Source organism: Xenopus tropicalis, chromosome 2 (assembly GCF_000004195.4).
Source record: "Xenopus tropicalis strain Nigerian chromosome 2, UCB_Xtro_10.0, whole genome shotgun sequence".
NCBI classification, from domain to species: Eukaryota; Metazoa; Chordata; class Amphibia; order Anura; family Pipidae; genus Xenopus; species Xenopus tropicalis.
The window spans coordinates 138,404,855-138,417,771 of NC_030678.2; positions in this window are offsets into that span (position 1 = coordinate 138,404,855).

Genomic DNA, 12,917 nt, shown 5'->3' on the forward strand with positions numbered 1-12,917 from the left:
TCTGGGAAGGGACTGGGGCTGTGGGATAGCAGGTATAGTAGGGAGAGATGGTGCCTATAGTAACAGTGAGTTAATAGCTTCTGGGAAGGGACTGTGGCTGCGGAACTGCAGGTATAGCAAGATGGATACAGCAGAGCAAGAAAGCTGTAGAGTCTACAGTGTAGACTGTCAGGGGGTTTTGGGAGTTGTATTTCACTAGAAAAGTCCTACTTTATATAAATAATAGAACTCTCACAATCTGCCTTACAACTTTAAATATCCCTAAACCATTAGAAAAAGAATATTAAACATATTAAAGCTAAAATCACTCGGGGTGTCAAAATGTTAGACACCCCCCCAGTGGCTGTAAAGGCTTACCTGATACCCCAAGCTAGTGCTCCTGTTTAGGAGAAAACCACACCAGCCTGGGGTAGCAGCTGTTTTTCATTCTATTGCACATGCAAAGGCGGCGCAAAGACAGGGGGAGGAAGAGGAGACAGGGCCGGATTTCTATCCTGGGCGCCCAGAGGCCGTCCCTGTGGGTGTCCCCCGTGTGGATGCACGAATGTGCCCCCAGTGCGCATGCGCAAATGCGCCCCCAGTGCGCATGCGCAACCGCGCCCCCAGTGCTCATGCGCAATGCGCCACCTCCCCATTGCATATGCGCTAATGCTCCTTTAAACTCCCATACGGAGCAGTGGGGAGAGGTCCCGACTGCTCCGTATGGGAGTCAAATTTAAAAATTTTCCTTGCGGCAGGGCGGCATGCCGCCCCTAAACTTCTGCCGCCCTAGGCCCGGGCCTTTGTGGCCTCTCCACAAATCCGGGCCTGAGAGGAGACAATCATTTGCAGGTACCCAGGCTGGTGTGGTTTTCTCCTAACAGGAGCCCCAGCCCAGGGTATCAGGCAGCCTTTACAATGACTGGTGTCTAACATTTTGGCACCCCTAGTGATTGTACCTTCTCTTTTAAGTGAAATGCTGTTAATGTAATCACTATCTACATTGTTTCCTATTGCAGAAACCTGAGATACCAGAGAGGGGAGAATCTGGCATTCCACGAATTCTCTGTGAGCATCAGTGTGGTCCAGAAGGCATCTCATCGGATGAACAGGTACTGCGCACCCTGCTGTGAATATGGACTGTGCAGTAGTAGTGAGCACACAGACGCCAAGCAGGAAGTTCAGCTCACAACTATTGGGGTTTCCCTATATCAGATATCTGTGTGCCTATGCATAACTAAAATATTCCAAAGATACATCATGGAAATACCTTTTAACAGCGGAAGGCTTGTTCATTCCAGTTAAGCAAAGCTGGCCACATTAAGGAAAACCTTATATGTTCCCTGATGCAGACTGCAGCCCACTGCATCCTCAGCCTATTGCCCCACCCTTCCTAAACCACATGGAATAACAGGCATGACAAGATGGGTGCTTGTCTGTCATTGTGGCCATCTCTAGTTAAAGGGGAACTAGATATAAGCTATCTCATAGAAAAAGGAATCTTTCAAAATAAAATGAATACAATTTGTCCCGTTTCTAAAATATATTCATAATGTATAAATATATTTTATTTATGGCAGGCTGAATTCATTTGCTTACCTTTTCCCCCAAGTCCTCTTTAATTAAAAAAATGCACCAATTCTGGGTTCTTTTTATCTGAGCACATGCTGCCAATTGACTTTTCCCAAGGATTCCTTGTACCTCACTAAGACTCAGGAGACTTGCAGTACAGTTTGTGACTTTATTATAGTGGGTATATGCAGCTCTAGGGATCCCAGGGAAACAAGGGTTGGAGGGCACTAAAGCTGGTCATACATTGTAACATCCTTCATTTGGAAAGGTTTTCAAATGAGTTGATATCTATTAGTTTATCCTTTATTGGTTTGGCCACCAAAGTGCCAAAAGTCCCCTAGTGCCATTAGATTAGATTATGATGGGGTGTTACAGAAACCTGTAACCCCAATCAGGTACCTGTAGCAACCAATCAGATATATTTTGTGATTAATTGGCCTGCAGTAGGCAGATCAAAGTTTAAGGGCTTTTACTCACAAGCGTTTGCTTCTGCGCTTCCCTGCATTGTGTTCCTCTGCGCAGAAACAAAGGCAGACCTGGGGGGAAGCAACACACCGGGTTCCACCTGCATTCAGCCTTACATGCGCCCGTGAGAGGAATGCAATGCAGGGAAGTGCAGAAGCAAACGCTTATGAATACAAGCCCTAATGATTGCCGATTGGTTGCAATCAGTTACTGCAACGGTGCAAATATTTCCATTTTTTAGTGAACGAGTCGCCTATCATTGTGTGTTTCCAATCATCGATTGTTTTTATTCCTCTTTTATTCCAGCCATGCCTCCAGCGAATTTACCGCGTCTTGCACTACTATGAGGATGGTATCCGTCAGGTGTTTCACCGGAGCCATAAGGCTAAAGTCAATGAAGAGGCTTGGATAAGCAAAAGTAGGAAGGATACATCCAGAATGCAAAATACTATAAAAAACATACTGTGGTGCCTCAAGGTAAGGAATCACTGTGCTTTCTTATTTCTAGGCTTTTTGATTTCTGCTCATTGAAGGGGTAGTTCACCTTTAAATTAACTTTTAGTATGATGTAGACATTGATATCCTTTTAGCAGATTTTGAGCAGCTGTACAGTTTGGTATTTTAGCAGCTATCTGGTTGCTAGGGTACAATATACCCTAGCAACCAGGCAGCAGTTTTAAAAAAGAGGGTCTGCATAGACAGATAAGTAATAAACAATAACAATAAAATTGTAGCCTCACATAGTTTTTAGCTGCCAGTGGCAGTGACCCTATTTTAAAGCTAGAAAGAGTCAGAAGAGGAAGGCAAATAATTCAAAAACTATACAAAATAAATAATGAAACCCAATTGTAAAGATGTTTAGTTAAAGGTGAGCTACTCCTTTAAAAGCATTCTAAATATTAAGAGTTGCTAAGGGCATTCCTGTGTCACACAAACTTCATTCAGAAGGTATTGCCTGCTCTCATCTCACTTTACTGACAGTCCTACATCCCAAGAATATTGTACAGGCTGGGAATCAAAGGACAAGCCCGGCATTGCCCATTATTTTCAGTGCCATATATCATATAGAGATAATGCTGGCAGCCTGACATTTACTAGCCTCTAATTAGCATTGTGTGTGTATCTTCCATGGCAATACAGAGACAGATTAACATGAGATATTGGCCTCCTTCCTTCCTGGATTACAAAACACTCTCCAGAGCAGGGAAAGAGAAACACCAGGGGAAATTACTACCACTAGGCTGGAAAACAGCACATGCACCAGTTTCTTAAATTTCATAATGCCGACTTTTACATATATAAAGGCTGTCTTCGTGGATAAGGCACTTCCTTACACCTACACAACGATACTCCATGTTTCATGGCACTTTCTTTCTGCACACTATTTGCCAGTGCAGCAATGAAATTCCATGACTGAATAACACATTGATGGAAACACAATTCTAATCAATATTAGTTCTGTCAAGCAAATTCCACAGGTAGCAGCCTAGTGCGCTCTCTGTTTGCTGGGTATGTGAGATTGCTGCCATCTAGGGGCAGTAATGAGCATTTACTCAATTGTTACCCAAGTGGCACATTTATTTGTGATACACATGCTGTAGATTTTCACTTGACAACCAAAACAGTAGACGTAAAAAACAACCTGGCATAAGGTATTTGGGCTGCAATATAATTATAACTATATGGACGGTATTCTTTCAGTTCAATGTAATTAAAGGGCCAGTTATACCAGAAAAGGGGATTTTTTGCCTACTATAACTTCTATCCCACAGCCACAGTCCCTTCCCAGAGGCTATTATCCCACTGCTACTATAGGCACCATCTCTCCCTACTATACCTGTTATCCCACAGCCACAGTCCCTTCCCAGAGGCTATTATCCCACTGTTACTATAGGCACCATCTCTCCCTACTATACCTGCTATCCCACAGCCACAGTCCCTTCCCAGAGGCTATTATCCCCCCACTGCTAATATAGGCACCATCTCTCCCTACTATACCTGCTATCCCACAGCCACAGTCCCTTCCCAGAGGCTATTATCCCCCCACTGCTACTATAGGCACCATCTCTCCCTACTATACCTGCTATCCCACAGCCACAGTCCCTTCCCAGAGGCTATTATCCCACTGCTACTATAGGTACCATCTCTCCCTACTATACCCGCTATCCCACAGCCACAGTCCCTTCCCAGAGGCTATTATCCCCACTGCTACTATAGGCACCATCTCCCCCTACTATACCTGCTATCCCACAGCCCCAGTCCCTTCCCAGAGGCTATTATCCCCCCACTGCTACTATAGGCACCATCTCCCCCTACTATACCTGATATCTCACAGCCAGAAGAAATGTTAATACTGTAGAAAATTATTTTTAAAAAAATATTCTATAGGGTTTTAGCAAATTAGTGAGCTAAATGAATATAAATTTATGTGATATGCTCTAAAGCTGTTGTCTTTTGTCTCCTAACAGCATAAAGGTTATGGCATGGGTATAGTGGAAGATAAACTAGATCTGCCTTTAAACCCAATCACTGTGGAGAAGTTTGCATTCAGGATTATGGGAGTGACTCCCATCATTGCTCGTGTCTTCTACCAACGTGACCACACATTTACCCACAACAGCAAAGCAATTACCCCTTAGCAATCATATTAGCTGAGCTTGCTATTTGCTCACTTTTAAGGAGCACAAACTATTAAATATTGTGTATTTGATAATATTATTTATTCCTCCAGTGCAGGATAAGATTTCTTAAATATATTTACACACTTGCAGTGCATGTATATTTATATGTCTGAATGTGTGTAAGTAAAAATGTATATCTGTATCTGTACAGATTCTGTGATCAATACTGTTGAGCAGTTTGCTATATGAATATACTGTATACTAAATACTATGTATGTGTCTTGTAAAAAAATACCTACCTACCTAATCTTGAGTTTATTTCTTAGTTGGCCTACCTGGGCCTTGAGGGGTATCTAGAGGCCCTATTTTAGCTTGAAATAAGGAGCCCACTCAGTTATTGAGCATCGAACTGTGAGGCCCCTTGTGGTGTAGTTAAAGTACCAGGGCTGACGTTATTTGGAGTCCATGTTTTTATGGACTAATTTTGTGGTGTTTTAACCTCACCGAAACATAGGAATTTATTGAAATTTGTTTATATTTAATATATATTTATTTATTCCTAACATGTATTTATTTAATATTTGTAAAATGTCAGTGCTATGTATTACTGAAATGTTTAGTGTTGCTTCATTGAGAAGCTAAGAGGAGACAAATAATAAGATGGTTGTGCTTTGTCATACGTGTACAACTCTATTGCATTTTCCATGTGACAAGATTTGTTCTGAATATCAACAATAAATATCTGAACATCAATAAACAGCTGTACTGAAAGATCTGCCAGTTTTTTGAACGATTAATGATTTTTTGCGTGTGGCCCGATATCATGAACATGGTGTCCAGGACAATATAAAAAAAGCACAAAATACCGCACAACAGGATTTGTTTTAGCGGGATAAACCCTGCTGATTTAATAATAGCAAGCCATGTAACGTTTCGGGGGCACGCCCCTTCATCTGACGAAGGGGCGTGCCCCCGAAACGTTACATGGCTTGCTATTATTAAATCAGCAGGGTTTATCCCGCTAAAACAAATCCTATTATGCTGGTATTTTGTGCTTTTTTGGATCATGGAGGAGAGTGCCGACGTCTCTTTAATACTGTGCACCAGGTGAACAGAGTGGAAAGGCCAGGGTGTGCTGGTGAGTGTGGACAGGACAATATAAACTCAAGATTGGGTTGTTTTTTAATGGGGCCAAATAGAAGTCACTAGTGTAAAGGGGTAATAGGGATAGGGAGTCTGCTCTGTATGGTAGTGCCTTTCTCTAGCCCTTTCTGCTGGTTAATATTCACCACCCGTTGCAAACAAATGAGCAGGCATGAGGGCAAGCTAGCAGGTATAGTAGGGAGAGATGGTGCCTATAGTAGCAGTGGGGATAATAACCTCTGGGAAGGGACTGTGGCTGTGGGATAGCAGGTATAGTAGGGAGAGATGGTGCCTATAGTAGCAGTGGGATAATAGCCTCTGGGAAGGGACTGTGGCTGTGGGATAGCAGGTATAGTAGGGAGAGATGGTGCCTATAGTAGCAGTGGGATAATAGCCTCTGGGAAGGGACTGTGGCTGTGGGATAGCAGGTATAGTAGGGAGAGATGGTGCCTATAGTAGCAGTAGGGATAATAGCCTCTGGGAAGGGACTGTGGCTGTGGGATAACAGGTATAGTAGGGAGAGATGGTGCCTATAGTAGCAGTAGGGATAATAGCCTCTGGGAAGGGACTGTGGCTGTGGGATAACAGGTATAGTAGGGAGAGATGGTGCCTATAGTAGCAGTGGGATAATAGCCTCTGGGAAGGGACTGTGTCTATAGTAGCAGTGAGATAATAGCTACTGGGATGGGACTAGGGGCGTGGAATACCATGTATAGTAGAGTGATGCCTGTAGCAGGAGAAGACTCTGGGAAGGTAATGTAAAATACACGGGCACAGTTTTTGACATTTTTCCCACCAGCTGGTGAATACAACCACTAATACTAGTAGTTGACCCTTTTGGTGTTTTTATTCTTCTGGGCAGGGACAGAAGATTCTCTGTTGCCAGGGACTCTTGTCTGGGCCCACGTTGCCAGTAGGATTTGTATGCCAATGCCACATAGTCTTTTGTTTAAACCCTGGATTATTATATTTGGATCCAAAGGTTGAAGTTTTCAGGCCGTGGATTTTCCAGTTATTAATTGTGAATTTGTTATATATTTTTATACCTTGTAATAAGCTAAATTATTTCTGCTTTGGTTTGTAATTGATAAAGTTTGGGGTATTCTTATTGTAGTCAATGACTCTGCATTAGGTTTTACATGGTTGGTTCTGTGCATAGGCCTATGAGGTGTGTTTTAGTGTCTCAGTTCTTTGCTAGATGGCTCATCCCTTTTTTCTTGAGATATTTATCATCATACAGGTAATGAGAGGTTATGCAGGAATGTTGTGCCAAATGAGTTTATGGGATGGAAACTGATTCTGGCAGCCAATAAATTTATACTATGGTGAGCTATATCCCTCCTTGCAAGGAGAGTTCGACAGTATTAGTCTGGAGATAGGGAGTTGTTGCTGTGCAGTGTTTGCTAGTTCTAATGACTGTCCTGCAATATCATCTTAGTGATTAATGATGTTGTTTGTGCTGGTTTGTTAAAAAAAAATATTGCTTATGAGTAACATATTATGCTTGCTCAATGGTTGCACAGTGGGTTTTAGTGACCCATTTTCCTGACAAAATTAGTGTTGAGGTACTTTAATTAAATATATGTCAGACTGTGCTGGCTTGTTGGAGGCAGTGGATGGCTGGCTGCTAGGGATGGCTTCCAGGTTGTTATTTTGATTTAGTAGGCTTGAGTAGGGTTTTGAGCTAGGGTTGTTACCTACTCTTTAAGGTGGACTTTTGTTCTACTGTAGTTATTGTACAGTGGATTATATTTCCTACTAGAGTTTTGTTATATCTCTTCCCTTAGCTGAAGCTATGATAATTATTAGCACATTATTAATAAAGCATCAACATATTCTGCAACCCTGTACAATAAATGAGTGTATATATAAAACATACACTCAGCAATACAAATGCTGATTGATACAAGTAAACAGACACCTACCAAAAAATGCTGCTCCTTTATTTTTTTCTCACCTAGGTTCTTCCTTAGACTGAATAAAATATCTCTCTAATTGTGAAAGGCAGCAGTAGGAACCAGTCTCTCATTCATAATTCAGGGATGTCTCCAAAGTCTCTGTGGGTCTCGTTGGTCTTATTGGCTGAAGTTAGTTATATATATAGTCATTAAAGATTAAGATAAAGGATGAGCTGATCAAACTCCTCTAATTTAGCCTCAAAGATTGTACCATTGTGATATATAATGAAGGTGAGTATAACACCCTCTCATGATTCTCCTCATCTCTGACCCTAATCTGTCGACCTGTGCTGATGCCACCCTTTGTGATATTTTTGTAATGATTGCAGTGACACGTATGTTGGGCATTCATGTAATGATCTGCTTGTCTGGAGTCGCCCCAACAATCCAATCATACTGTAAGATTTTCAAATTTGTCCATATCTGGCTGATTTATGGTGAGATATTGGGCAGGCAGTACTGAGTACTGTGTAAATGAACCAATAAGCTGTTGAACTGGTCCTCGCCCAACAAGTTTTTCAAACCTGTCTGATAGCTATCTGGGCAATTTTTAGCAAGGTACTGATCAATCAGGCAGCCCCCAGCGCCTCATCCATGGGCCAAAAAGCTGTTGGGTTGGTCTGGAGGGGCGAGGTTGGCACCTCTTATTGGGCAGCATTTCTCTTTTCTACAGTAGCTGTTTTGCCCACTGTGGAGTGAGCTGTACCTGCTCAGGGACAAACAATAGTAAAACAATTATTTTAATGTAGAAAAGTGTGGGGATTTTTATTCTTACATAATTTTTACTTTATGGAACTGATGTACTCATTACATTCCACACATAAAAGAAAATATTCCTTATCTTGTGACTTGCATTACATATAATCATTATACAACTCTGTACACACATAAACTATTTACTGTATTTAACTGTGGGCTTTCTCTTTCTGGAAGCGTTAGGGGCAGCAGAAGGGTGTGTGAATGGTTACAGCATTGCAGAACACAGGGATGACCTGGTATGAACAATATGTAGCAGATGTCACTGTATTTTTCCCATGTTATTTTATTGGACAAATACACAGTGACCGGGTCAGATTTACACTCCATGCACCCCAAAACCAAGGTAGCCACTTGCACAACCAACCCCCCCCCCCCCCCGCCATGCAGGTTGCATTCCACCATCTCCAATGCTAGCATCTCAGTCCCCACCAACTTGCACATTACCTTTCTTGCTTACACTAAGTTCCTCCTGCTTCTACCCAATAGAGCTGCATTGGAGGCTGGGAGGGAAGAAGATTTTTACAGCACTTTAAATCTCCTGCCCAGTCCCCAGTGCAGTAGGCAGGAAGCTTGTAAGCAGCAGGCTGAACTTAAATATTCACCTGCCTACAAATCCGAGGCTGAACAGGGAGAATAAGAGGAACCGAGGGCACGGACATTCCTTAAGGGTAATGGCACATCGGTAACATTTTGTCTTCCCAGCATATGAGGTCATGTTGCTTCATACTTTTGCATCATTTGGCAAAAATGCAGCTTAGAGTCTAGGAAAGTCCTCTCCATAATATATGCACGTGTGACTGAAGGTGTGACACGCAACAGATGAACTGCAGCCAAATAATTCTCTCTAAGGTAAACATTGTTCTTGCTTGGCCTACATTACTGAGAGGAAAAGTACAAAGCATGCTCCTTACTCACAAACCTGCACTTTTTTTTCCAGAGTATTAAAGGGGAACTAAGGCTCAACAAAGAATTAGGTTAGACTTGCTACACCCAGGGCAGGACCGGGGTGAAGGTGCCATCAAAGGGCCCCAACAACAGACCCCCTTTCAACCCAAAAATGTTTTTGGTAACTGCCTTAAACTCTTATGAGAGTTGTCTAGTAAACTTGTTTGTTAGCAAGTCCTTAATAAAGAACATTTATTTTATTTGTTTTTAAATTATTTCAGTGACATATTGCAAAACACATTACTGTTATTTACAGATGATTTAAAGGACAAGGAAAGGCAAAGTCACTTGGGGGTGCCAAAATATTAGGCACCCCCAAGTGACTTTAATCGCTTATCTTGTACCCCGGGTTGGTGCCCCTGTTAGGAGAAAACAGCACCAGCCCGGGGTACCTGTAGCGATGCGCTTCCTCCTTCCTGCTTGGTTTAGCTGTGACTGCGAGTCCGGCGCATGCGCAGAAGAGTGAAAAGCCGACTTCTCTGTTAAAGTTCCACTATTCACTCTACTGCGCATGCGCGCGGCGATAAAGGAAGAAGGAAGCGCTACAGGTACCTCGGCAGGCAATTAAAGTCACTTGGGGGTGCCTAACATTTTGGCACCCCCAAGTGACTTTACCTTTCCATGCCCTTTAAAGAAAGAAAAGAAAAAATTTACAACAAGGTAAAACAGAAGAAGAAAACAGAAGCAGTTGCTGTCATAAAAGCATTTGTATCCTTAGGCTGATGTTCCATGCAGCGGTTACTCGCACGCGATTGATCTTCACTACCGTAGGCAACTAATCACTTCTAAATGCCTCCCCACCGGTAACAATAGGAGTCGCCAGTAGAAAGGCCTAGGCATTGCTTTGATTTTCCAAAGTAGCGCAAAGTTGCCTGCAGGAGGAAACTGCACGACTTCAGAATACCAAAGCAATGTGAAGGCCTTTCCACTGGCAACTCCTATTGTTGCCGGTGGAAAGGAATTTCAGGGAAGTCTGACTAAACTGCTCTGTGGGACATCAGCCTTAGGGCTTTGGCACACGGGAGATTAGTCGCCCGCAACAAATCTCCCTGTTCGCGGGAGACTAATCTCTCCGAAATGCCATCCCACCGGCAAAAATGTAAATTTCCTCTCAAGGCAACTTCCGCAAGTTCAGTGAAATCGTCTGTGCAGCGTATGCCATCCCACGGGCGATTTACATTTTCGCCGGTGGGATGACATTTCGGAGAGATTAGTCACCCGTGAACAGGGAGATTTGTAGCGGGCGACTAATCTCTCCGTGTGCCAGAGCCCTTAATGTCTCAATGAAATCTCCCACACAGGGAAAGATAATACCAATGGCTATTTAGTCTGCAAATCAATCCATACAGTCCCTCCTGACATTACAGATTAATCAACACAGTTAGCCCATACTTCATCATATTATGTAGACCTGATAAGAATTCCAGTCTTTTAACCTCCTTGATTTGATTATATAATCTGATCAGAGTTGAGGGAGCATTTTGTTTCCATATAAGACTAATAAACTGTCTAGTTGCAGCTAGTGTTGCTATCTTTTTAGGGCCTTTGGCACTTGAGTCAAGTTTCACATTTTTTCAAAACAACCGGAGTCCTGCTGTTTTCTTCATTTTTGAACTTATTTGCCCGGGCAGAGGAAACACCCATTGACTTTAATGTGTTTTTTTTTTTCAAAATGTTTGCTGTTTTGCAAATTTTCAGTAAAGCAAAATGGGACAGATTCGGTCATCACTAGTTACAAACATGGAATAGTTTTAGTTTCCCTGTTTTTGTGAAAACATTTTGTAAAACGTGATTAAAATGTGGGTGCAGGCAGTTACTTTGCCTTTGCACAATGTGGCACATATGTCATTGGCAGGAAAAAAATGTTGCTTTGCATATCTGATATATAATTTAGGGAAGGAATTACCTGTAAGACAAATAGAGAAACAGATACATGTTTGGTGTAACGAGTAGGATGTGAGGACTAGAGCAGTGACCCCAACCAGTGGCTCAGGAGTAACATGTTGCTCTGCACTCACCCATTATCAATATATATAGGACATTAAGACATTTGGTGCATTAAGCTACTAAGAAATGCCCTTCCCTTTAAGCAAAACAGGGATTGTTTGTTCATATATTGCAATATACTTCAAGCTGGCCAACTGCGTCAAAGTCAACCCTTCTGACCAGTTTTTGCTATAGCTTATACAGGAGCAGTGGCCAGCTCCTTGTTGTAGCTCCCACCCTTCCCAGCTGCAGTCAGGTGATCCCAGTGGAGCCAATAAAAGGGCAACCATTTGGGGGTTTTAACCTTGAAAGCAAGAAAGTTGCAGGTAAAACTTAGTCCCTTGGCTAAATGTATATTGAAGCAGTAGAATTCTTAATGAATCGCATAAGTCAGTGTAGGAACTGGTCAGAAGGGATGACTTTGACGCAGTTGGCCAGCTTGAAGTATATTGCAATATATGGAAAAACATTCCCTGTTTTGCTTAAAGGGAAGGGCATTTCTAAGTAGCTTAATGCACCGAATGTCTTAATGTCCTATATATATTGGTAATGGGTGAGTGCAGAGGATCTCTTGTTGTTGTTTCTATGTATTTTGTGGTCACAACCTCATGGTTTAAAATTTAGTGGTTGAGCACAACTTTCCCTTTTTTTGCTGTAACATGTTGCTCACCAACCCCTTGGATGTTGCTCCCACTGGCTCAAAGCAGGTGTTTATTTTTGAATTTCTGGCTTTTAGCCAAGTTTTGGTTGCATAAAACCAGGTGTACTGCCAAACAGAGCCTCATGTAGGCTGCCAGGCCACATAGGGGCTACCAAATAGCCAATCACAGCCCATATTTGTAACCCCAGAAACATTTTTCATGCTTGCTCTCCAACTCTTTTTACATTTGAATGTGGCTCACAGGTAAAAAAAGGTTGGGGATCCCTGGACTAGAGTGTGGCAACACACTAGGAATCTGCTGCCTGAATAATGCATGTACGGCATTCCAAAGAATTTCCTAATCCTATGTCCCCGGCCTGCAGCCACTCATTATGCTGACATTTCTCAGAGACGACTCCCAAAATGGTTGTTTCTATTAGTCGGGAGATTACATTTTATCATACATATGAGGCATCTGTGCTAACCTGATTTAGTTAAACCCTGTTACCCTGTGATGAAAGAAGGTAATGTGGGGTCTATTTTAAGTCCAAATTCATTAGCACAATAAATGGAACATTCTACATTCAACAAAGCATATGTGTGGTCAACATTATACAATCCTAAAACTCATACTCATTACATTTGCTGCGCAGGTAACCATAGCTGTGACTGGACACCCCTACTCAATGAGCCAAGGAGCCCTTACTCAAACTAACCCAGATAGCCTAAGTAACTTCTGTTCAAAAATACACCACTACATACACAGCTAATCAACCCTAGATGCAGCAGAACACACCTACCCAGGCACCCCATCTACCCTAGCTGTAGTAGGAAGACTTTGGAGACCCC